Source organism: Leptodactylus fuscus, chromosome 2 (genome assembly GCF_031893055.1).
Source record: "Leptodactylus fuscus isolate aLepFus1 chromosome 2, aLepFus1.hap2, whole genome shotgun sequence".
In the NCBI taxonomy this organism is placed as follows: Eukaryota; Metazoa; Chordata; class Amphibia; order Anura; family Leptodactylidae; genus Leptodactylus; species Leptodactylus fuscus.
In genome coordinates, this window is record NC_134266.1 from 71,699,143 (window position 1) to 71,725,195 (window position 26,053).

Below are 26,053 nucleotides of genomic sequence, written 5' to 3' on the forward strand. Positions count from 1 at the left end.
GCAATAGCGTAATCCATCACCCTTAAATCTTCAACATGAACATTCAGAGAAGCAAAGTATGCATGTTACTTCAAGGGGGAAGGGGAGATCTGCTCGGCACTATCAGTGATACGTATGCTGGGGAAACAATGGAACCCACTGAAATTCAAGACAAACCCTTTTATCAGCCAGTAGGGGAAGTTTGGCGTAGTCAGCCGTCTTAATGCCAGAAAGCTGACAAGTCTGACCATAACTGGCAACAAGAATCGGGAAAAAATTGTAATGCGTAGCATTGGATAGGCCCATTTATCATCAGTCCTATTGAGAAGTACTTGCTAATGGTAAAGCAGTGATGGTAAAGTAATAATGATAATAGTGATAACAGTAATAGTGATAACACTGCTATGTGTTATCTCCACAATGGTACTAGAATTTGCAGTTTAATTACAGCCCCTGGGATTTTTCCAGAAACACAACTGAGGGTTCCCCTTATGAGACCCCCACTAATCACAAGACTGCAGTCCTATGTTCCCCCATTTAAATAGAGCAATGGCCACACAAGCGCACTGCTATTGTATTTATTTCCATGGAACTGTTGAAGATAGCAGAGGAAAATACTGCTGCATGCATTGGTATAACTGGAAGCTCCTCTGCCCCAATTCAAAATCTGTAATGGGGCCACCACTGACTTTATGGGATTTAGAAAAGTGGTATATTTTATGTGGCAGAGGGATATTTGGGACCCCCTTAGGGTCCGTGAAACGCAAGCATCTGCTGCCACTGTGCAGTCTATAGCTATACCCCTGGTTGCGTGGCTTTTCTTCAGCAGTGTCACATATATTGAGGTGCCTACAGCAAGCAATGGGTACCACTGTTACCAAGTAGGAGGAGAGCGGCAGAATATGCCATGCTAGAAGATTGGCAATAATAGGATACAGACTGTCGCCTATGTATTGTTTTACATATATGAAGGGAGAAGCAGTGTGCCACTACAACCATGTCTCCATTCATAGGGGACCCTCACTCTTGTGATCAGTGTGTATAGGGTAGAGCTGGAAAACCCCACAGTCATTACGTATTAACGTGAAATGGCACATCACATACCATACCACATCATACCATACCATAAAACACTTTGTAAGTTCTATAGTAAATCAGTAGGTCTAAAGAGACGCACGAGTTTGGTCAGTAGAAATTTATTCAGATATCTTACATAAAATTTACATTTTGTCGTTTACCTCCTTACAATTTTATTCATGCTATAGTGTTGTATTGGCACATTTTTGCCTTGTTGTACACTAGGTTCACACTAGCATTTGGGTTGCCATCCTTTGCGCAGTTTTTATATTGAAACCGGCGAAGAGAGGAGTCCTCCTTGCAGGGATTTTCTCTCCTCGAATTTTAGGCAGATTCTATTGAAGTCCAGCGCAAGGGTGAGTCTAGTCTTAGCTGGTTGTTACTACACATGATTATTACTTCCAGACAAGTACCTAAAATTCTACAAAGATAGGCTTTTAATTATATTTAGATTCTGGAGAAAGACTATGGTATAGTAATAGTGTATAGACATTTCTATATATTGTTTTTAATCATATACGTTGGCAGTTCTTGAAATTGACCATATAGCTTTTGCCCATTTATGTAAGAGAACGTTACACGTACTTACTTGCGCGATACATCAAACTGATCTGCTGCTGGATCTAGATCGCCACCTAGTGATCACCCTTCAAATCCATTGTAAAGGATATTGGGAATCTTCCAGAAAATAAATTGAAGCACCGTTTTTCATTTATTCCATACAAGAGAGGGGCGACCCAAGACAAATGTTATCAGTAAAATCACAGCGGTAAAGGATCTGAGGAAACATTTGTGACTTGTGAGCTTACATGGTAATAGGTGAGTAGCAATGAGCCAAAATAATTTAAGAATAACCTATTTATATGGCTGATTTCAGCCCGGGACAATCGAAGGAAAAGTTGGGAGAAGAGAAAAAATATTTAAGCTGCAACACCCTTTGTTTCACTTAGTAAGAAGCCAAAGCAGAAAGTGATAACGGTCTTATTGGTCTGATAAATTGTATATATTAGGTCATTACAGAGGTCAGGGGTCAAAGTGTGTCCCACTATGAGAAAAATGCACAGATTTTGTTTTGTTTTTTTAATGTAGATTGTGAACCCCATATTTGTCTTTGTAGAATGGGAAGAAATCCTCGCAAACACAGAGAGAACATACAAACTCCTTGCAGATGTTGTTCCTGGCAGGATTCGAACCCAGGACTCCAGTGCTGCAAGGCTGCAGTGCTAACCACTGAGCCACCGTGTTGCCCCAACAATGCACAGATTTTACAGGGTTCTCTGCAAGAAGTAGATGGATAAATACACTATATATGCACATTTTCTATTGGATGTATAAAGGAAGTTGATAATAGAAAATCCCAATTGAAATCTATTTTCAGTGTTAGGCCCAAGTCACATCTGCATTCGGTATTCCATTTTGGGAGTCTGCTTGAGGACACCCCCCCCCATGGAGTACCGAATGCATTAAAAAGTGGTGAGCAATGAAACCACACACAGACCCCATAGACTATAATGGGGTCCGTGTGTTTGTTCCGCTGTGTCCGCACAAGTCATGCGGAGAGAAAAGTGCTGACACAGCATAGTTAAAAGATTCCAAACCTACTTCCATTCCTCCCCCCCTTTTGATATCAGAAATGACAGATCGCACAAAAGACTATTCCACACAGTGTACAGACAGTCAGAAGCGGATGGCCAGGCTGTACTATTGTACTGTAGGCCTGGTCACTACATAAAGTACAGAGCAACTTGCTTTTGACTCTATACAACTTGTAGGGAGTACACCCTCCACCCCGACCCTACTCCACATGGGTGGCCTCACAATGATTGGTCACATTCAAGAAGGCTACAAAGTATATGGAGATACACCAGTTTCTGAACTGCAAACCTCAGCCAAAACTGAAAGCTTAGACTTATATTTCTGTTGTGTTTGCCGTGACAAAAATTAGAAGTCTCTAGGGGCCACACGGTGGCTCAGTGGTTAGCACTGCAGCTTTGCAGCGCTGGTTCCTGGTGTTCAAATCCCACCAAGGGCACAAAACCATCTGCAAGGAGTTTGTATGTTCTCCCCGTGTTTGCATGGATTTCCATCCCATATTCCAAAAAAAAAAAAAACATGCTGATAGGGAAAAATGTACATTGTGAGCTCTATGTGGGGCTCACAATCTACATTTAAAAAAAAAAAAAAAAAATTAGAAGTCTCTTTTTCTGTTGTGTATTTTTGCCATGTGAACATACATTGAGAACAGCAATATAAAGCAGCCAAATTATTAGCCATTCATGTCCAAGTGAATATTGTATAAAACCTTCACATTATTCAGCATGGCTCAAAGAATTTCTACGATTCCAGACAAGACAAGCCTATGGCAATGAAGGAAGGTCATCATAGTTTCCAATAAAAATATTCATCATCTTCACTGCAATTTTGGGAGAACCAAATTCAAAATCCAAATTTTTATTCTTTTGTCTCTCCTGACATTTGGTACACGGGCTTGTGTCGAGAGAATATTCATCACATCAATTGGATCAATCTCTGTATTGTAAAGTGTTGTACAGAAGAATTAACCATTGAAGTGGTGGATGTGCATGTATGTCCTAGCCGCATGGTGCGGACCCCATGAATGGAAACCCTAATGCTGGTGTGAACCTAGCATTAGCTATATCACACTTTGCGGATCATCTGATTATTCTGCAGAGTTAAAACCAGACACTCAATGCTAACTATATATTTTATAGACTATCCCATAAAGAGCATTCTGCATAAAACTTAAAGGGGCTCTATCACTGGGAAAAGTCATTTTTAACTAATCACATCCTTGCATAGCCTTTAGAAAGTCTATTCCACACCTACCTTTAGTATGTAGATTGCTTCAGTGGTGTCTGAATAAGTCCGTTTTTATTCATATGCTAATGAGCTTCCAGCCAGCACAGGAAGTTTCCAGCAGCACTCGTCCCTGCTATTATCTCCTATGTGTGTGTGCAAACAGGAAGCTGAGTCATCAGCAGCAGCAGCAGTCCCTGCTGAATACACCATAGGTAACAATAGTAAAGAGGTGCACGATGCATCATGCAACAGTCTAATTGGCATATGAATAAAAATGGACTTATTCAGAAACCACTGAGGCAATTTACATACTAAAGGTAGGTGTGGAATAGCCTTTCTAAAGGCTATGCAAGGATGTGATTAGTTAAAAATGACTTTTCCCAATGATAGAGACCCTTTAAGTCAAAAGTAGCTTTTTTATCTGTGTAACAATAATCATACATGTAAATTGTAAATACTATAACTCATACAGATGGTCTGGCACAGGAGTAGATGGTGCTGTACGCGACAGCTAAAACCCACAATGATAAGATGTTATTGCAAGACAGAGGTCCATGTAATATAGGAATAAGCTCTTTGAGTGGGAGCTGCTCTCCAACGTGGATAATAAAAGCCTACAGTATCCAATTGTCTTAATGGGACAAGGGTTTCACCATGGACAGCCTTCCTTAAACACTCCTTCGAGCATATTTAAAGAGAACAAGCATATATGTTAGCAACAGAGGCATAACATAAAGCTTCTGGGTCCCAAAGCAAGAAGAAGAGGTCACCCTTAAGATTCAGGATCGATAACGTCTGCTACCTCTGCACCCCTATAGCTACGCCTCTGATTTATATGCAGAAAATCTTTAACTCTGAAAAAAATGGTACATAATTTTACCCATGAACTGCCCAATGCACAAAGTTATACGAGAATTAGCTGCAAGTTCCGTATGTTGGAGCTCATTAACTGAATCCTGAAAGTCAACCAAAGGTCGCAAAATACATAAAATGTAATATCCGAGACATTTTGTTTCTTCACAAGGCACATTCTAGAATGTATGCCAAGTCTAATCTGATGCACGTTGCCAGGCAGTTTTTTGGAGTAGAAAGTTTTTCACATGCTTTATAATTCTGGTGTCTATTTCTAACAAATCAGCCCATAAACCCAAACTAGGTTAAGAACAGAATTTGAGGAGATGATGGGCTACGTTTTCATCATTTACATGCTACTATCCAAAAAGTTGATGGAGACAAGGAAAAAAGGTCAGTTTCATTTTGTCATGGGCTGTATATCGAATGGAACATGGACATGGCATGTGAACCACAGTGGCACCATGTCTGCAAAAAGAACAACCTTATATCAAAGGATATGATCACACCGTGTCTCTACATGGCGTCCTCTACTGTATACCTTCTATGTATGCCACTGTAAAGGTACATGTCACCCACTGGCTACCCTGCAAGAAAGGTTTCCTAGCTTGTATAGGTTTTAACTAAACTTACGGTCAACCTCTTTAAGAAAAAGGACAAGTTCTTGCTTTCATGGCTGAATATAGCAGTTTACTAGTAGCAATCTAACCTAAAAAAAATAAAAATAGAGAAAATTCATGCAATATTGTAGACTAATGTGTTATTTTTTTCATCAGCAACACAGTGGGAAACCCACCATGGAAAACGAAAACTACGAAATCTCTGTAAAGATTCAGGTTCGCTTCAGATGCTCTGAAATGAACACAGCAATGGTTCATTAGATCCAATCGTCTACTGCAGCTCTACAACCAACATTCTGCATAGGTACAAGATCATTGAAGTTGCAGTCGTCATTCATGGTACATTAACCCTCCGGTGGTCAGGACAATTAGTGACACTCACAGGCACCCAGCTATAGGGCATCTTGCACGCTCCTTCCTTTAATTTATAGCCGTACAACCTTTGCCTTGATACCTTAACCTCTTATTGGATTTTGCATTACATGTTCAAGTACGTGTTGGCAACGGCAGTGAACATCTTGATATATTAATGCTTAGAGAAGCATATTCTGAATGCTTCCATAAACATCAATTAGACAACTTACTCAATTACAGTCAGTAGGAGTAACTCATTTAGCCATGATCATGACTGCTGATGGGCTCTCACCAATAAATAACCTGCCAAAATATTTTTTTCAATTAGGTTTTTATTTCTATACCTATACAATATCAACTTCCACCGAGTATAGTTAAATGGCTGCACTGGATTTCACAGCACTTACTACAAATTTCAACTGAAAAAACAAATAAAATCCCTTTACATGTCATTTAAAGAGGACCTTTCATTGATTTGGGCACAGGCAGTTCCATATGTTGCTGGAAAACCGACAGTGTGCTGAATTCAGTGCACTGTCGGCTTTCCCGATCTGTGCCCCGGGTAAAGAGCTAGCGGTGCCGGTACCGTAGCTCTTTACAGTCAGAAGGGCGTTCCTCACAGTCAGTCAGGAACGTCCTTCTCCACAGCAGCGCCTATCGCTGTACAGTGTGAGCGGGGAGGAACACCCCCTCCCTCTGCTCACAGTGCTTGTCCATAGACGAGTATTATCAGGAGGGGAGGGGGCGTTCCTTCCCGCTCACACTGTACAGCGCGATAGGCGCTGCTATGGAGAAGGAGGTACCTGACAGACTGTCAGGAACGCCCTTCTGACTGTAAAGAGCTATGGTACCGGGACCAAAAGCTCTTTACCCGGGGCACAGATCGGGAAAGCCGACAATGCGCTGAACTCAGCGCACTGTCAGCTTTCCAGCAGTATATAGAACTGCCTGTGCAAAAACCATGAAAGGTCCTCTTTAATGTCAAAGTGAGCATAATTTACACAACAGTCTCTACTATGTATGGTGCTCTAATCGCTGCCTATCTATACTATCTGTATCTAGTGTGACTATTATTTTTGGAGAGTAGTTGAAATACAGTGAGTTTCCCTGTGTGTCTAGGAACTTCTTGAAACTGTGGATACAGATGCCATATAGGAGGTTCTCTTGCTTGGGACCCTTATGTTTTAGCCCACGAGGACCTCTTCCATCCAAGCAGTAATTATATCTTTGTATATTAATGGTCTTCCATGGATTACCACACAACTGTCCTGAATCTTCCAGGGATAAATAAAGATGCAATATTCTTTTATGTTTCTGATTTATATCAGAAAATTAAATCAATTAAAAGAAGGTTTAACACAATGAGGTCAACTGCTCCTAATGGTGACTGAATGAGAAGAGCGGATTAACAGACGGCAGCGTACAAACAAAATGCTCATAATACCTCATTAAAGATGCAAATACAATCTCTCCAGAAGGAAGAAAATTGACAATGTCCAACCCATTAAAGAGCCTCAAAACATGACTTATTAGCCAAACCAGTGGCTCCACCAAAAGGAAAAGCTCCATTTCTAGACAGCTTGTTCCTTGTCAGTATAGAGCAGGGCACTGGTGACGCTTGATGACGGCTTTGCCATAAGACTCTCTTGCATGAATGTTAACTTCCGTCAATTGGCTACATTAAAATCAGTTAATTTAAATGTGGCTATTCACATTGATTTTTTGATGTTCTGTTTTGTTCTATTTTTGACTGTGTCATGAATCCCACAATAGACGCAAGTTTACGAGGGATCTGTGAAAACAGGCGCCATACAGATGCAACGCTTCCACAAAAAATGTCCCTTTTTGACAGCAGTTTTGCCCTTTGCGTAGAGCCTAATTCTTAGGTGTGCTGTATGGTGCTGGGTTCACACCAGCGTCTGGACTCCATTTTCAGGTTTCCGTCTTCTGCATGCAGAAGACTGAAACCTGTCATGCCGAGTCCGGCCGTGAGCGCCGATGAGCGTTTTATGCTCTCTGCGTGAAACCGTTTTTTAAACCGGACACAGAGTAGTGCATGTCCGACTGTGTCCGGTTTAAAACAAAAACGATTTTGCTGCGGAACGCATAAAACGCTCACCGACGCACACGCCGGAGACTTTTCAACCCCATTCAAATGAATGGGCTTGAAACATGCCGGCAGGTTTCCGTCTCCTGCCCCTGTTTTGTGCAGGAAACAGAAACCTGCAGAACGGAGTACGGGCGCAGATGTGAACGAGCCGTTAGTTTTCTTCCCTTTGGAGGATAGCTATTTTGCATACCTTTTCCAGGGAACATTCCCCATAAGATTCCCTAGCTAGCTACTATTCTATAAGAAGAAACAGCACTAAGAGCTAAATGTGAAGCACCGTATATAAAGTTCTCAATCTCAACTAGTTCCAAACACAAACAAAACGTGTCTGATATTGTGTGTGTATATTATATATAGGTAAGGTTTTCTACTATAGTTGCTGGTATTAAACATACAAAGGAATGGCAGGTACATGAATTACACTATTCAAAAGCAAAGGCTTAAACACAGTATAATACATATGGATAATTGGACTGTAAGCTATAAATCAAAGAAGAGAAACTTTGGACAATGAGGTCAGGGCCCTGCCCATGCTTATCTATCCATGACTTCCACTCCCAGAACAAAAGGATTGTGAATGTAACAAGAAGTGCCGCATCTCAGAAGAAAGAATACTCACATCATAAAACAGTTTGGAGAATGTGTGGCAATCCAGACGGTTACAACAGAGACAAGGTAAAAATACAGAAGCCAGCAGAACAGTCAAGAAAACATCAAATAATTTTGTACCATATGGGTCTAGACATTCTTGGAAAAGGGATTTGAGAAAACATTGGATCTGTGTGCTTCAAAGCCAATAGTACTAAACAGACATTTAAAAGCCTATGAATAACAAGCTCAGGCACCCAGATTGCACCCGAAATTTAAGATGTGGACAAGCAGGGACTTAAAGGGGATTTTTCATCTGAGCACCCTCTTCTTACACTGCCGTTTCCCTAGCCATCAGCAGATCTGGCTGTTTATTGCTCCTGCACTTGCTTGCACATAAGAGTCCTGAAGTCCTTCTTTGGTGTCCATTAGTCCGAATAAGACAGGGTTACAAAGATGGGACAACACTTTTCAAAAAATGTCTAAAGATTATTATTAGAGATGAGCGAACACTAAAATGTTCGAGGTTCGAAATTCGATTCGAACAGCCGCTCACTGTTCGAGTGTTCGAATGGGTTTCGAACCCCATTATAGTCTATGGGGAACATAAACTCGTTAAGGGGGAAACCCAAATTCGTGTCTGGAGGGTCACCAAGTCCACTATGACACCCCAGGAAATGATACCAACACCCTGGAATGACACTGGGACAGCAGGGGAAGCATGTCTGGGGGCATAAAAGTCACTTTATTTCATGGAAATCCCTGTCAGTTTGCGATTTTCGCAAGCTAACTTTTCCCCATAGAAATGCATTGGCCAGTGCTGATTGGCCAGAGTACGGAACTCGACCAATCAGCGCTGGCTCTGCTGGAGGAGGCAGAGTCTAAGATCGCTCCACACCAGTCTCCATTCAGGTCCGACCTTAGACTCCGCCTCCTCCGGCAGAGCCAGCGCTGATTGGCCGAAGGCTGGCCAATGCATTCCTATGCAAATGCAGACTTAGCAGTGCTGAGTCAGTTTTGCTCAACTACACATCTGATGCACACTCGGCACTGCTACATCAGATGTAGCAATCTGATGTAGCAGAGCCGAGGGTGCACTAGAACCCCTGTGCAAACTCAGTTCACGCTAATAGAATGCATTGGCCAGCGCTGATTGGCCAATGCATTCTATTAGCCCGATGAAGTAGAGCTGAATGTGTGTGCTAAGCACACTCATTCAGCACTGCTTCATCACGCCAATACAATGCATTAGCCAGTGCTGATTGGCCAGAGTACGGAATTCGGCCAATCAGCGCTGGCCAATGCATTCTATTAGCCCGATGAAGTAGAGCTGAATGTGTGTGCTAAGCACACACATTCAGCACTGCTTCATCACGCCAATACAATGCATTAGCCAGTGCTGATTGGCCAGAGTACGGAATTCGGCCAATCAGCGCTGGCTCTGCTGGAGGAGGCGGAGTCTAAGATCGCTCCACACCAGTCTCCATTCAGATCCGACCTTAGACTCCGCCTCCTCCAGCAGAGCCAGCGCTGATTGGCCGAATTCCGTACTCTGGCCAATCAGCACTGGCTAATGCATTGTATTGGCGTGATGAAGCAGTGCTGAATGTGTGTGCTTAGCACACACATTCAGCTCTACTTCATCGGGCTAATAGAATGCATTGGCCAATCAGCGCTGGCCAATGCATTCTATTAGCGTGAACTGAGTCTGCACAGGGGTTCTAGTGCACCCTCGGCTCTGCTACATCAGATTGCTACATCTGATGTAGCAGTGCCGAGTGTGCATCAGATGTGTAGTTGAGCAAAACTGACTCAGCACTGCTAAGTCTGCATTCGCATAGGAATGCATTGGCCAGCCTTCGGCCAATCAGCGCTGGCTCTGCCGGAGGAGGCGGAGTCTAAGGTCGGACCTGAATGGAGACTGGTGTGGAGCGATCTTAGACTCCGCCTCCTCCAGCAGAGCCAGCGCTGATTGGCCGAATTCCGTACTCTGGCCAATCAGCACTGGCTAATGCATTGTATTGGCGTGATGAAGCAGTGCTGAATGTGTGTGCTTAGCACACACATTCAGCTCTACTTCATCGGGCTAATAGAATGCATTGGCCAATCAGCGCTGGCCAATGCATTCTATTAGCGTGAACTGAGTTTGCACAGGGGTTCTAGTGCACCCTCGGCTCTGCTACATCAGATTGCTACATCTGATGTAGCAGTGCCGAGTGTGCATCAGATGTGTAGTTGAGCAAAACTGACTCAGCACTGCTAAGTCTGCATTCGCATAGGAATGCATTGGCCAGCCTTCGGCCAATCAGCGCTGGCTCTGCCGGAGGAGGCGGAGTCTAAGGTCGGACCTGAATGGAGACTGGTGTGGAGCGATCTTAGACTCCGCCTCCTCCAGCAGAGCCAGCGCTGATTGGTCGAGTTCCGTACTCTGGCCAATCAGCGCTGGCCAATGCATTCTATTAGCCCGATGAAGTAGAGCTGAATGTGTGTGCTTAGCACACACATTCAGCTCTACTTCATCAGGCTAATAGAATACATTGGCCAATCAGCGCTGGCCAATGCATTCTATTAGCTTGATGAAGCAGAGTGTGCACAAGGGTTCAAGCGCACCCTCGGCTCTGATGTAGCAGAGCTGAGGGTGCACAAGGGTTCAAGTGCACCCTCGGCTCTCCTACATCAGAGCCGAGGGTGCGCTTGAACCCTTGTGCAGCCTCGGCTCTGCTACATCAGAGCCGAGGGTGCGCTTGAACCCTTGTGCACACTCTGCTTCATCAAGCTAATAGAATGCATTGGCCAGCACTGATTGGCCAGAGTACGGAATTCGGCCAATCAGCGCTGGCCAATGCATCCCTATGGGAAAAAGTTTATCTCACAAAAATCACAATTACACACCCGATAGAGCCCCAAAAAGTTATTTTTAATAACATTCCCCCCTAAATAAAGGTTATCCCTAGCTATCCCTGCCTGTACAGCTATCCCTGTCTCATAGTCACAAAGTTCACATTCTCATATGACCCGGATTTGAAATCCACTATTCGTCTAAAATGGAGGTCACCTGATTTCGGCAGCCAATGACTTTTTCCAATTTTTTTCAATGCCCCCGGTGTCGTAGTTCCTGTCCCACCTCCCCTGCGCTGTTATTGGTGCAAAAAAGGCGCCAGGGAAGGTGGGAGGGGAATCGAATTTTGGCGCACTTTACCACGTGGTGTTCGATTCGATTCGAACATGGCGAACACCCTGATATCCGATCGAACATGTGTCCGATAGAACACTGTTCGCTCATCTCTAATTATTATATATATTGTAAGGGGTTCAGCTCACACGGTTGGGAACGGCAATGACACCAGGCAGACAGTTAGTAGAATAAACAAAGTCCAGTGTTTTATTTGGGCATTCGGCATAAAACACTGTGCCAGCAAAGAAACAAAACAACAAACAAAACCTAAGCCTTGTCCGGCTCTAGCTATACAGCAGGTTACCTCTCTGACCTACAGCAGGTTGAGTCACCATATAAGCAGGTCCCAGTCCACAAGGTACCTGTTTTTCCTCAGGAGTGTTTTCCTCACACACTCCTTGTGTGTATCAGGCTCCTAACTGAGCTTCCTTCCCCAGTAAAATAGCCCTAAGGAAGCTCACCTGTGGATGCCCCAGACTCAGGGCAAAACCCGTGGTGGAGTAAGGGTGTGGACTGGAAGGCTCCCACTACCAACCTGCCCTCCAGTCCAGAAAAGCCAGCCCATAATACGGAACAAGAGTTCCAGCAGACTATGCTCTGCTAGAACATGCTTACCCTGGCTTTCCTTTATCTCACCTGGCTGAGGAAACCAGGCGAGATATAAACGCCATCCACCACCTTACCGTACACTTTACCACAATATATATTGCATCTATGGCTCTACTAAGCACATAACAATTGAGCTTTGGCTTTGTAGCTGCTTCATGACTCTTACATGTTTCCATTCACCTTTGGAAGCCAAAGCCGGTTTCTGTATCAGAGTTTGTCAGAATCAAATAAAGGCACATATGACACAGCCAAGATGGATATTCTATATTTGTCTATATGTTGCCACCAATTTTCTTATTTATTGCAGCTCTTCCTGGGTTTCACTACATTGTTTCGATATTGTAATAAAGGGAGTCTGTCAGCACAAAATTATGATATAAACTAATCACACTACCTTGTAGGGCTGACAGCACAGTTTACAATGAGTATTGCTTATTCAGAACTGGTGCTCCATTCTTGTAAAAACTGTCCTTTTATCCCTATACAAATGAGCAGAAAAGGGCTTTAGAGGCGTTGTTTTCCATCAATTTAGCTTCACTATATACTGCTGCTAACTAATTTAGCTTCACTATATACTTCTGCTAACTAATTTAGCTTCACTATATACTTCTGCTAACTAATTTAGCTTCACTATACACTGCTGCTAACTAATTGAGCTTCACTCTACACTCCTGCTAACTAATTTAGCTTCACTCTACTCTGCTGCTAACCTGCCCCAGCAGGTGACTGATATTGCTCTCCATGGTCTCAGCCCACAGTACTAACTGTAGCGGGCATATCTGGTGATGACACACTGCCCCCATCTGAAGTCAGCTTTCTTCACTTCTGGGTGCAGTGTGACATCATCAGGCCTGCACAGTACAGTTAGTACTGTGTGCTGAGGCAAACTAGTGGGGGCGGAGCTAAGCAGCAGTTAGCAGCAGCAGATAGTGAAGCCCATTGATGCAAAGCAGCGCCCTTAAAGCCCTCCTATGCTTATTTGCATAGGGATGAAAGGACAATTTTTAAAAGACTGGAGCAGCAGTCTTGAATAAGAAATATATCACTGCTAACTGTGGTGACAGCCCTATAAGGTACTGTGATTAGTTTATTAGTATCCCAATTTTGTGCTGACAGACTCCCTTTAAAGGGGTTGTCCAGGCAAAATTGATAACTCTTAACTTTTAAATCAGCTGGGGACAGTGAAAAAAAATGCATACTCACCTGTCCCTGATGCTCCGGTGTCCTCCCAGTGAATCCCAGGTCATCTGCTCCATCGGGTTCTCCCGGATCTTTTCCTGATCTTTTCCGGATCTGCTCCGGAAGAGACCCGATAATCAGAAGTACCCGAACACTCTGGGAGGACACCGGAGCATCGAGGACAGGTATGCATTTTTTATTTTTTTTTACTGCCTTCGACTAATTTAAAAGTTAAAGGGGTTGTCCATGTTTTCCTGGACAACTCCTTTAAGCTGGTTTCATAAAAGGGTAAAGGTAAGGTAAGGATGGCCATATCACTTACTTTAGCTGCAGCCTATGGCCTCAATTAAAAGATGAGGTTTTGAAGCCTCATTGCAGGGATAATAGGGTATATGTTCAATGGTGATATATATACTGCTATACAGTGTTCAATGACGCGCTCAAACCTGTTATGTGCCATTTATGTTCCATAACATACTACATTTTAAGCTGTATCTTTAGGAATTGTCCCTTGGCAGCACTGCTTTCAGAAGTTTTTGGTGAAAATGGTTTCCCATATGTCATCCAATACGGAACAGTTTTGTCCATAATGTCATGTGCCATACAGTGCGGTATTGTGCACAGTCACATAGCATATAGCACATGAGGTTTAAAATAGTTTACGCCATCTATCATGATGATGTATTACCATGGAAACTTAATCTTTCAGGTGTCCTGTCACGTGACTGTTGTACAGCTTTACAAATACACCAGGTTTACTGCTTGATACAGTCTTCATAATGACAGCAGTTGTTTTGCATTCTGCATCTGTTATGTATAGCTCAAGGCAACCACAGGCTCCGCAGCTTAACAGCAGGGCACATGTAGGCCTGCTGGTGTTATGGCACCTGTGAAAGTCTATTTGTCATGCTCCTTCTGCACACTATCAAAAATCATGCCAAATAACTAGCTGTACTGCCAATAACAGGAAAGCAGTGTAAATTGTGATCAGATGATGGCACTGGACCAGAAAGCAAAATGACATTTGTAGGGCATACCCAGTACTTTCTAAATGCCAAACTTTCTCATAGTCACAGGCTTAAAAATCATTAAGCCTGTATGTAGCGTGTTTACTTGCAATTCCTTGTAAAAACAGATATATCAGTAAGGGCGGGTTCACACCTGCGCCCGGTCTCCGCTTTGCAGGTTTCCGTCTTCTGCCCGAGAAACTGGACAGGAGATGGAAACCGACAGTCAGTTTTCATTTGAATGGGTTTGAAAAGTGTCCACCCATGAGTGTGTTCTGCCTCTCCGTGGCGAAACCATTTTTTTTAACCGGACAAGCAGTCGGACATGCAGGACTTTGTGTCTGGTTAAAAAAAAAAAAAAAAGGTTTCGCCGCGGAGACCAGAAGACACTTACGGGCATCACGGGTGGACACTGACTCCCAGGTTTCCGTCTCCTGTCCAGCTTCTCTGGCAGAAGACGAAAATCCACAGCACAGGTGAGTAACTGCCCTTAGTTATAATATATCAGACTCTCTTAAAAGAATATACAGAAGTACTTTTCCTGTGCAAACAGTGATGTCCAATAAGTGCTTCACCACACAGAAGTAGTGTCCCTATAAATAAAAAAAAAGAAGAAGAATCAAGCCCCATTCCCACAATAAACAGAACAGATCCATTTGTGGGTCTCTGCTGCTTGCAGCTTGGGGCAGTAGACACAACAGCATCACTACAAGATGTCTGCCTATGTAAAATCACAAACACCAGGAGTCGCAGGGTGAATTAAGTAAGCTGGGAGCCAAAGCCCTCCCTGCTCATCCATTGTATTAAACTGTATCTGCATTCTGAGGATGCAAATACAGTTGAAAACAAGATGAGCTGCTGACAGTACCCAAAATCTGGGATTGTCCAACATAGTTAGAGGGCAAACCTAACAAACACAGCCCTGCTACATCCACTGGTTTGTACAGCACATACAGATACTATAGATTCTTTCAACATATTGTATATTGATCCAAAGATAACCATTACATGATCATATCAAGTAACCACAAATGAAATATTATCGGTATGGAGGAGATTCCAGCTGCCTCGATCTCCGGTGTTTGAAGCAGTTAGTATGCTAGTAAGTGGCTTCAAGGACTGATCCAGTTTGGAAATCGTATGTATCAAAAAGGTTCCTCCAACCATAAGCCGATTATCTGTGTGGAAAGCAGCTGGAGAGTCTGCAGGAGAGATGAGGCAATAAACTGTGCCCATTGAAATCAATGGACCATCTGTCTAATGTACACATGAGCCAAGTACTCCAGTAAAGGCGTCAGGCTTTGTTGTGACTGTTTACTGTGGCCTGAGGGGAAACTGAGCGGGGGACCCCACTAGATGAAGTCCACATGGTCTAATACATTATCCTAATGTACAGAAGTACGGGGCACCCTAATCTTTCTGTAGCTGTACACAAAGGATTTTGTATTTACAGTTGCTATTCTATACAAAACATATCTAAGTTGATGATTATATTTTTAGTTAAATTTGCTTATAAAGCAGATATGTATAAGAAAGGTTACAGCATCCATCTCCTCCAAGTCCTACAACTTATGTAATAGAGAATACAGCAGTCATTGCATTCACTGTGTCAAAGTGCTCCATGTCCAGACAGTCTGCCAGGTTCCCTCGCTAAATATTAAACCGCAGCCAGGCTGATACAATGTAGCCAAATGAAAAGTCTACAGATGAAATATACAGCCGTCTGTCAACGATGCCAATCCATGCATGTGGCCAAGAATAAAAGGTCATTTCAGCCCACAAGGCACCACAGAGTCTCTGAATATTTTATGTGACATAAATACTGCCACATAACTGGCCCAAATTGTCATTTTGTAGATCTGTGCTTTAGCTTGGTTTCTGCTGTACAGTCACCATCCATTTGTTTCAGTCGTATTGACTATTTTATATATATGATGCCCCCTTGCAGGTAGGATATTTGCAATAAATAATGAAGGTTACTGTATGTAAACAGATGTCGTAGCCGGCTATCTCCCCCAATCCTATAGTCTTTGAATAGAATAGCAGTACACATGCTTACACCCCATTTTATTCACCATGGTTGTGTGTTGGGGAGAAATGGGGATCCATGTTCTTGTGACCAGAGGGGTTTCTATAGTGGCACTAATGTGAAATTTTCATTGAATTTAATGGCACCTCATCATGCATAAGCTTATAGACAAGCCCTCAGGTGAATCCCCTGGTGGGCCGCAGAGTCCAATGAGCCCCCAGACCACCCTGGCATGGCACAGTACATCCACTGTGCTCCAAACAGATACTTCTCATAAAGCATCCAAACCAGGCTATATCTCTACAATACACTGGGTAGATTATATACTACATTTATTTTTATAGCTGTAAAGCGCTGCAGAATATTTTGGCACTATACAAGTAAGCAAAATAAATACATAAATATACTAGTATATTTCCCATCCACCGATCTCACATGCATTGAGATAGTCAAGACCTATAAGTATCTGGGTGTGCGCCTCAATAATAAACTGGACTGGGCTGATCACCTAGAGCACAGAAAGGGCCACAGCAGACTCTACCTGCTCAGGAGGCTGAAGGCCTTTGGGGTCCAGGGGCCACTTCTTAGGGTCTTTTTCAACTCTGTGGTTGCTTCAGCCATCTTTTTCGGTGTGGCCTGCTGGGGGAGCAGTATATCAACCAGAGACAGAAATAGATTTGACAGGCTGATTAGAAGGGCCAACTCTGTCCTAGGGAGCCCCTTGGATCCAGAAAAGGATGTGCGTAACAGAAGGACACTGTATAAATGAGAATAAATCTCACCCTATGTATGACACCTTGACGGCGCTTGGCAGCACTGTAAGAGACCGACTGCTTCACCCCAAGTGTGAGCAGGAGCGCTATCAGAGGTCCTTCCTCCCAACCATGATCAGGCTGTATAATCTACATCAGACCAAGCGAAGATCACTCCGCACAGAGAACTAAATGACTCTAAAGTCTTCTTTATTTCTTTTCTTCCTTAGCTGCTATGGATTCCTAGTATTTTTCTCAGCATGTGTCTCCCTCTGTAATATATTACTGTGCACTATCCTGTATCTGTACTACCATGCTGTTGTAACACACAGAAATTTCCTCACGGTGGGAGACTATTAAAGGATTATCTTCTTTATTGAGAACTGAGATGGTTATGATCATTATGTACATATACAGTAACCTGGGACAGAAACGGATTGACAGCAATAAACAGGGGAAGAATTTAACTGGTAAGATATTTTTTTTAACACTGAGTTTTGAACATTATGAAAACTAGAAAACGCTGGACACAGTGCATTATACATATTGCTCATGGGAAGCTACAAATGGGCCATTTCCATTAAAGCACAGAATGCTTTGAAATGTGGAATTAACAGAATTAAAATAAGGCATGCATATTACAGATTACTTTTAGGCAGGGCACTGAAATAACAGACTAGGAAAATAATAACAGGGACATCAGCAAGCTAGCAGTTAGTGCTAAGCCGGATTTCACGGCACAGCGTTCATTGTTCACTTGCTGAATGGGGCCGGCAGTCAGATGAGGTTATTCATTAGTTATTGTATTCGGACAATCCAGAGCTGCACTATGTACAGTGAGGATAATAGCACAAGTCAGGGCCTATATCATCTACTTCTCTAAGCCTAAAATAATTCCATTGGACCCATAGTAAGGGTGACAGAGGGTCTATGATATTGTTTGGAACAGCACACCCAACACATTCACAAACAAAATGTTACCGTTATAGCAGGGTTTCATATATATCAGACATATACTGTATGTATCCTTAAACTGTGAAACCTGAAGGATGAAATGTATGCTGAAAAGAACACCCTGCTATACGGAAGCATGGTGGTCGCATATCCCAAATTTCAAGCATATATCAAAGTCCACCAAGCCTGAGAATATTATGGAGTGGCCATCACAGTCATCTGACTTGAACCTCATACAACATTTATGGTGAGATTTAGGAAAAGTGATCGCAGCATACAAACCCAAGAATATTTAGTGAACTGGAGGCCATTGTGTACAAGGATATCCTCGGGAGCGCTGCCAGGAGCTGGTGTCATGCTTGCAGAACGTCTTAGCAGTAAAAGGGTGCTCTATGAAGCACGCAGGCTTGTCATGAAGGGGTTGAATAATTCTGAGACTGCAGTGGTCCTTAAAAGTGACATCTTGGGTTAAACTTGGAGAAACAACTCATCACATTAGTGGTCTTGAGCTATTTGTATTGTTCTTGATAGGTTTATTAACAAAATGTACAAACTTTCAGCAGTTTGTAGTACAACGAAATTTGTAATGGGGATTGAGTAATCTTAACTACAACTGTATATAGTACAATAGACAAGGTGCTGCTGGTACAGAGGCTGAGAAATCGGATAGGGCTTATCATTCACAAGGAATAGATGAAGAATATAGTACATGAGGGTATAAGATGTTAAGATGGTATTGTGGTGGCTATAAGGTTATTGTTAGATTTTAGGCTTTCCTGAAGAAGTGGTTTACGGGTTTGATCACAGAACATTTGGATGCTGCCGTACAGGAAAGTGTGAACAGAATTGATCCTTATTAGAGATGAGTGAACAGTAAAATGTTCGAGGTTCGATATTCGTTTCGAGTAGCTCGAATCGAATATCGAACCCTATTATAGTCTATGGGGGGAAATGCTCGTTTCAGGGGTAGGCAACGTTCGATCAAATTATACTCACCAAGTCCACGAGTGAGGGTCGGGCTGGATCCTCCGAGAAGTCTTCTCCTTCTCCGCGGCATCTTCCGGCTCTGAATTCACTCTGCCAGGCATCGGGCCTGGGCAGAGCTGACTGTGCATGCCCGCACTACAAGCGGGGAAGCTGCACAGAGAAGACTTCTAAAGGTAGGAGAAGAACCAGCGTTGATTGGCCGACTGTATAGCATTCGGCCAATCAATACTGGTTCTGCATCGAACTTTTACATTCGAATAGCGAGTGGTACTTGATCGAGTACGAGTATTTCGAATACCATAGTATTCGATCGAATAGCTAGTCAATCGAGTACTACTCGCTCATCTCTAATCCTTATCAATGCTAAAAATAGCAAAAAAGAAAAATATTCTAAGTTTCTTTACTAACTTCATTGGATCTTCTCAAGGATACTCTAGAATTGATATCACAACACCTTCCAAGGAGGATACTGTTGAAATGAACGAGCTTATCTAAGCTTATCTGACAGCACCTATCCCTCCTGGACACAGAATAACAGCAATTTCCCATCTACAAACAGCAGCCCCTCCTTCCCACAATAGAGCGATAGCCCATATATCTGCAAATAAATAAATAATGCTGTAATTAACACTGTTACAACTTGTTCTCCCTTAGAGATTAACTCTATTAGCTGCTTCAATTGTGCATGACATATAAATGACATTACTGAAAGGCTTCCTGTCTAGGAGGACACAATCCAAAGTGACACTTCTTGCCACTCCTCATTATGCTGCTCCTGGTCACAGGACTGCAGGAGTGCTATTTCCCTGAGGTCTTTATATGTCTAATTGCTGTAGCACGGATTAGTTGTTTGTCTGTGCGCTAAAGAGACAGTGATACATTCTGTAATGCAGCCACGGTGCTGGGAACCCAGGATCAGCGGGGAGATAATTCATTAGATTAGATGGGCAGTGGTAGGCGGCTGATATCATGACATCTGTCAGATTAGAAAAATCAACTGTCCAGTAAGTTTCGCTCAGCGTTCATCGCCCCCGCTCACACAATGCAGCAAACTAAGATCATTCAAATTGGCCTCAAGTGATTTAAATTGTGTCTTCATCTAATGCCTACAGTAAGAAGCCATGATTATTTTGCAGAAAAACAAAACATTAAAGGGGTTATTATGGGTGAGAAGACAGATAGCCGATGATAGTTCACCGCTATTCTATTTAAAGGGGCTATAGCATAGACTGAAACTTACAGTCTCTATCATTTACATTGATTTGTCCATCTGTACAATGTCTACTTAGTAGTAGTGGTGCAGAATACTGCCATTATATACTTTCATTAGGATAAGTTCACACGGGGTCTTTTGGACCGGAACCTGAGACGGAGGCCGCCTCAGGTTCCGGTCCAAAATACGGGTAGTGATGCAGTGCACCAGCATCCAGTCGTGCAGGTGGGGAGTAAAAAACTAAAATACAAAATAGAAAAATGACTGGCGGGTAGGTTAGAGATAAGGTAAGGTTAGAGGCCTCACATAACTGTCACTTCCTAGTCTCAGTCAGGGCTTCCAAATTTGTCATTGATTCAATTCAAACCTTATTGCTGGTGCCTTACAACAATGGAGTCTAAGTACTGAGCCACTGTGCTGACCCAAATATAAGAAGTGAAGACATATACCACCAAATTTCCAGCAGTGTAACATCAGAATATAACACCCACACATCTACATAGAATATTGTCTGTAAAGTATGAGAAGGGCAATCATTTCTAAAAGGGTCCTAGTATAACCTATGTCATATATTGATCAATGGTAAAATAGGGAGGTTCAGTAATTTAGTAGAGGATGGCAAGCCCTGTAGATACCAGGGGGGACATGACTGTGATGTAATAATGAACTCTAAGTGTATACTTCAATCACATATGATAAGTGGTGGCATTAGTATTAGACCCAAATACTAGCTGTGAGCTAACAGACAGAGAGTCTCTGCACAGCGCTCCATAACCGAGCCTCGGCATCAGTGACATTAATTACATCTATAGCTTTGATCACTTTCACAAGAATAATATGACTGGCAATGAAGGTAAGAATAAAGATAGCTGAGTACTATAAAGGCAGATTCTTTAATCATTTCACAAGTGCTTGTCTAGATGCTGGAAACACAACTAGAGAAAGGCCTATTGAAATGCTCTGCCCCATAATGTCACACTAGAAAGGGAATATTGATTGATCTAGAAAAATATGCTACATTAAAAGTAAAATATGAACTCGGGCCCCTTATTCAGTCTTTTACCAGTAATCTTATCCCCTGAAATCTAGCTAGTTGATATACATACAGAATAATCACTTTGACCCAGTTCACATCTGCACTTTTCTCTTCGTATGTTTCATACAGAAACTGAGCGGAAACCACACGGACCCCATTATACTGTATGTGGTCCGTGGGTTTCCTTAAGATAACCGCTTTTTAATGCATATAAGTTTCCGTTTAGGGCGTCCCCAAGTGGACTTACTGAATGGAAATCTAAACACAGATGTGAACCGGGCCTTACAGTGGTGTAAATAAAGTCTTGTGGGCCCAGTACAATCTTTTGTCCGGGGCCCCTACCTCATCCCTACAGCGAATTCTTAATAGTGATGGTTACAGGTACTAAGGAGTTTAATCATCCTTAGTGTGGTTAGGGGAATCTGTGGGTCTCCTTGGCTTATGGGCCAGATGAAAGTTGTAATCTCAATACTGATGACAATGGTTATGGGCCCCTAAGGCTCTTGGGCCCCGGGGCCACTGCACGCTCTGAAAAGTTATAAAATATACTTATATACTTTATATTTAATTCCTTATCATTTTCAAGATATTACTTTGCTGTCCACAAGAGAGAACAATCCACAAACTTTGTACATAAGTCCTGCTCTCATGTGCATCTAGCCAATGCTTTACCATTGTAAAAAATTCATATACATTTAAGATGAAACAGCTTCAGGGGAGACAGAGGAACAAGAGTTCTGCCCCCCCTCCCCCAGCAGCCCTCCTTAAAAGTAATGAGCAGGGTTCTGAGGGACCAGGATGTAAATTAGTAATAATACTGTATTACGCCCCCGATTGGTTCTTTAATGCTACCAATTATACACCCACACATATAGTAAAGCCTAAAATGTAAGAATTGTCTGCAATAATACACAAAGTATTAGAAGACCAGATTGCTCACTTCCCTGAGAAAGCCAGTCCCTGTAACACCACATAACTTAACCAGCACTCCTCCTAATCCTCCCATACTTACCACACGAGTAGGAGAATCTCGACCACTGTTTAAAATTCCCTCATGGAGGACCATTGACAAGATTTTTACTCTCCACAGTACCATGTTTTTCAATTTCCACAATTCTCATGTTTTGGTAGGACTTGTAGCAACGCCCTACATCCTCCATGGTTTCCTTCTCCCTTTTGTCCTCTCCCATGGTGCTTGCGATTCTCCTCCTATTTTGTGTTCACACACCCAAAAAACTTCTAAATGGTCTTCTCTGCCCAAGTAGTCAGTAGAGCTATTACCTTCTGTTGTCCTGACTTGTAGAACACATACGTTCAGTGACTTTCATCCTAAGGAGTTTGTATCACACGTCGGATTGTCACGATATACATATGCTTTTACAGGGATCTGTAGATTCAATACAAACCTAATCCCAGTACCTTCTATAGGTCATTCTACAGTTTCCATATATTTCTCAGTTATTCAGCTATGGAGACACTTATTATTAGAGATGAGCGAGTAGTATTCGATTGAGTAGGTATTTGATTGAATTCTATGGTATTCAAAATACTTGTACTCGGTTGAATACCATGTAGTAAACGCCTTTTACGTTTACCGCGTTGTAATCGCCCGAGTACGAGTATTTCGAATACCATAGTATTCAATCAAATACCTATTCGATCGAATACAACTCGCTCATCTCTACTTATTATATAAATCATTGTTTCAGTCCAAATGAAGGAAATTTGCATAGGAATCTAGAACTGCAACCAAAACTTGAGTAAGTTAATGTTCCCAAAGCACTTTTCTCCTTATTTCACAAGAATACAACATTTACAAGGTGCTGTTATTAGGTTTATAACCAATTTATATCTAATAGACTCCCAATAAATTTTAAAATCTTTTTTATGCAACCCTTTGGGTGGTGCCTCATGGTGTATTGGCCTCAGGATAGTCACAGTCAGTGCTGGGCCCGCCAATGAACTCACTTAGGTAACTGAGGTAAGTGAAAGTGCTAAGTGATTACTGACTGTATGGAATCTGCAAAATCACGTAGCTGGTAATAAGGGAAAACTGGTTATTAGTTGCTGCTTTTAATAATGTAAGTGAATATAGTGGTGGCCACAACACTGAATGCAGCTCTGATTTTGCCAATATCTTATGTGGTACCGCCCTTACAGTGTTTTTTATACATTTGCATTTTACGTTATCACCAGTGTTTCTTGGAACCACGAGGGTTTTGAATTTTTGATCACTTTCATTTTTATTGGTGTAGAAAAAGCAACATATGCATTAACACAAGTAAAAACAGCAAGTGTAAAAGCATCCCTAGGGACATAACTCCTGTGGCTCAGTTTTCCAGTAACCACTTAAAGGTGTTTTCCCATCTCAGTGTTTCATCAGCTTTGTCTGCAGTGTCTTCTGCTCACTTCCTGTATTTCTCTCACTCCCCTCATTTTTGCTAAATAGGACACAGGACACTTTTGCAGGTCAGATAATGTGCAGATGCTTGTATAAGGAAAATGTTTGTTCTCGTACTGTGTTAGCCAGTAAGTAGGAAATATAAAAAAAAACAAAAAAAAAAAACAACTTGATAGTCTTCAGTAGTTGATACCTTTTTAATGGATAACTAATAATGATGACAGATTACAATGTTTCGGAACTCTAGGCTCCTTTTACTTGAGAAAGGAGTCTAGAGTTCTGAAACGTTGTGATCTGTCATCATTATTAGTTAGCCAATAAAAAGGTATCAACTACTGAAGACTATCAAGTTTTTTTGTGTTTTTTTTATATTTCCAGATGCTTGTACAGAATGGACTCAGTGTCATCTATGTGTTTACATAGAGAGATAACAGACTCAGCTTTATCAGCAAACTGCAGTTGACTGAAGGATTGTCCTGCTAGCAAAAGCAGTGAATGACATTACTTGTCCTATAGGTCTGTGGTTATGGTAACACTGTGTAAACAATGGGAGGAATAAGTTCACATACCAGGCAAACAAAGCAGAATTTTTAAAGCAATATATCTAGGAAAAGTCTTCAATTTGCATAAGCTACCAATATAGATAGGATCCTTGAGATGGGACAACCCCTTTAAGATTTTAGGCTCCTTATGTCTAAATGATGTTACTTAATTTTATTGTTATGCTTCACTGTGTAACAAAAACTAAAATCTTACATTTTGACATAAGAAGACCTTACAAAGCTGTGCAGTGTAAAACCAAAGAAGATTCTAACTGGTAATTAGAAGCATCAAAAACTAAAAAAAAACATTTCTTGGTCCTTAAAGCCAACATTATCTTGGCCCTTAAGTGGTTAAAAAAAGAGGTCAGAATCTAATGGCCAGTCGGGATTAAGCTGATAGAAAGAACATAGTAACAATGTTTGACAACAGTGGTATAGAAAAGATAATCCATGAATGTGTGGCATAGGAAACCAACCAGGAATTAGAAAAGTATGATTCACCACCAAAATCACTTCTGAATCACTTCTACCCAGCCGTAGGGCTGGTTAGGGGACGTTCACACTACCGTCAGTGTCCGACAGGTAGTGTCCGCTCCTAGTGTCCGTTCAAAATCTCGCACGGACATTAGGAGCGGACACTAGCTGTGTCTGTGACACTTGTCATTCACTTAAATGGCGATCGGGTGCGTACTTTTGCACTCCGTGCCCTTCCTTCACTGTCCGCATGTAAAGATGTCCGACTTTTCAAGCGGACAGAAAAACCCGACATGTCAGGTTTTTCGCACCCGATCGCCATTTAAGTGAATGACAAGTGTCACGGACACAGCTAGTGTCCGCTCCTAATGTCCGTGCGAGATTTTGAACGGACACTAGGAGCGGACACTACCTGTCGGACACTGACGGTAGTGTGAACGCCCCCTTACTGACATCGTAAACAAATCTTTTGTGTTAGAGTGCAAACTTACGGTCAACAAAATCAAACTTTAACCTGAAAAAATGACCAGTTTGGTGCATCAAGGGGATGGCTGCAAATGCCAGAACATCTATTTTAGCAGCCTGTAGATTTGACCTTTCTCAAAGTGCACTAAAGGGTCATTTGCCTCCTCCACCTACCATAATGTATAGTATACACAATTATTTAAAGATGTAGTATTTGGCTATTTTGTCATGCTTAGATATGTTGGTTTATAGTAGTTTTTAGTTACATGTATCATCGAAGTGACCTACGTCAATTAAACTTTAAGAGGGTAGGAGACAGACAGTGAGTTTTTTTGTATGCTATGTACCGTATTTTTCGGACTATAAGACGCACTTTTTTCCCCCCAAATTTGGGGGGAAAAGAAGGGTGCGTCTTATAGTCTGAATGTGGCGCCTGGCACCCGCTGTACTAGAGAGGCGGAAGCCGGAAAGGGATAGACGCCGGGGCCTGAGACATCGCTGCCCTGCCCTGCATGAAGCCAGCAGCGGCAGGGGCGATGCTATTCTGCTCCTCCGTCCCCCCGCCGCTGGCTTCATTCAGGGCAGGGCAGCGATGTCTCAGGCCCCGGCGTCTATCCCTCCCCGGCATCCGCCTCTCTAGTACAGCGGATGCCGGGTCAGTATCGGTGGCCCCTTCTCCCCCGGGGCCGGTCCCCACCGGCCCCGTACCTGTAGAGTTGCAGGCCGGCTCCTGCGCGGCGATATCGCAGGAGCCGACCTGTTCGGGTGACAGCCGGGAGCCTAATGAGGCTCCCAGGCCTGTCATTGCTGTATTAGTATTGCAGCTGGTC

General features: G+C 42.6%; 1 protein-coding gene across 1 annotated transcript in view; it reads right to left on the bottom strand.

Annotated features, from left to right (window-relative positions):
- LOC142194690 (uncharacterized) overlaps window positions 1-26,053 on the bottom strand; it is a 352,778-nt gene that overhangs the window by 218,634 nt on the left and 108,091 nt on the right. The gene's annotated exons all lie outside the window — the stretch shown is intronic.